General features: G+C 43.3%; 1 non-coding gene across 1 annotated transcript; it reads right to left on the bottom strand.

Annotated features, from left to right (window-relative positions):
* Positions 1-463: 463 nt before the first annotated feature.
* Positions 464-582, bottom strand: LOC127474756 (5S ribosomal RNA). Its single transcript, XR_007905972.1, has one exon. It is a non-coding gene; the product is annotated as a 5S ribosomal RNA (ribosomal RNA).
* Positions 583-1,651: the final 1,069 nt, after the last annotated feature.

Here is a 1,651-nt window from a genome sequence, read left to right as displayed (position 1 = left end):
TGCACCTCACTAGAAGAAAGATCAAATGCATGTGAAAAATATGAGCCTGACGTTAGAGATGTAAAAGCAGGTAATTTTTACATGATGGAATCTCATGACACTTCGTGGCTTGAGAGTCAAATCCCTCTTTTAACCAAACTGCCAGCAATGCATATTTTTTTTGGCATATTTGGGATGGCAAAGGGTGTTCCAGGGCCAAATACAAGAGTAGCTGATGAATAAAGAAGAAAGGCTGAGGAGATTCATCATGGAAAAGTCTGACTTGCTTTGGGTGATATTTTTTGCAAAAGAAAAATTGAACAGGTCTTTCTGCATTCAGAATGAAGTAGAAAGGAGATACAAAGATACAGAGAATTTTTCAAATGTCTTCAGTAGTTCAGAAGGTAATTCACAGTTTGCCTATGATTCACAGTTTGCCTATGTTGTCTCAGGCTCTTAGTACATCCCCTTTGTGGGGGGCAAAAGCCTACAACACCCGGTATTCCCAGGCAGTCTCCCATCCAAGTACTAACCGGACGCGACCCTGCTTAGCTTCCGAGATCAGACGAGATCGGGCGTTCTCAGGGTGGTATGGCCGTAGGCACCCCCCAGCCCCACAGTGCCGCTCTTGCCCACCCACAACACCCACTTGCCCTCCCAAAAAACACCACAACACCACACCACCGGTAACCACGGACAAGACACCCGCCCAACACCCCCCACCGACACCCACACACTTGCCCCCCCCTTGTGGATTGTGGTTAGAAAAATATATAAGCGCTACTTTATGAAGTACAAACATCAAGAAAATTGGGTTGTCTTCTTTCTATGAGTGCTGTGGGAAAGAGTTACAGTTTTTGTAACTATAATAATATGCTGAGTAGTTTCATTCAGCTTTTCAAGATATGCCAGGTGCTTATCAGATATGTGTGGTGAGACATTATTTGGTTCATCATCATCCTGGATAGCAATTTCTTAGTTTCTTCTGAGTGTCTTGCTTCGGGTGAGAGAGAAGACTTCTGTTTATTCTGTGAAACCCTTCAGTTTGAAGGAAAATAATCTCATCCTGCATCACTTTGACCTGTCTGTGAACCAACCACCACATATTTTATTTTTTCCATATTTTATAAGTGTTCTGTGACTGTTTCCTTTCACTGTACCTTCACTTTTGGTCACATTGTCTCTCAACATGCATGTCAAGTTCAAACCTGTGGAGCAGTCCCTGAGGCAAGCCAGCCACAGACATTCAAAGATTTTCCCAGCTGAAAAAAGTTTCAGTTCTTCTCACCATAAGCCATTTTCACCTTATTCAAATATCTAATGCAGCAGAGTTCAACAACGAACAAAGTTCAGAAAAAAAATAATGTTGAGGCTTTATTTAATCGGTGGGATGAGAAAGAGCCATTGGTGTCCATTAAGAGATCAGCTGGGAATGCAGCCTTGGACTTGGGCAATGTCCTGTCCTTATTCTTGACACGCCCTTGCCTTTGGCTGTGGAGGGATGGGGACACAGAGCAGAACAACTTGTGGGGAGTCTCCCAAAGCTACAAGACCCACAGGATGTTTCTGTGAACACAACTACAAACAAGACTGCACCCTCCTTTACAGCTAGTCCACAACTCAAAAAAAACAAAGCCCAGGGGTTACCTTTTGAAATACTACAGACACTGTT

The sequence above is a fragment of the Manacus candei genome, unplaced genomic scaffold, assembly GCF_025592945.1.
Source record: "Manacus candei isolate 608988 ecotype Guabito, Panama unplaced genomic scaffold, ASM2559294v1 h1tg000043l, whole genome shotgun sequence".
In the NCBI taxonomy this organism is placed as follows: Eukaryota; Metazoa; Chordata; class Aves; order Passeriformes; family Pipridae; genus Manacus; species Manacus candei.
Note: the sequence above shows the minus strand (reverse complement) of the source record. Positions and strands in the feature narration are given on the sequence as shown.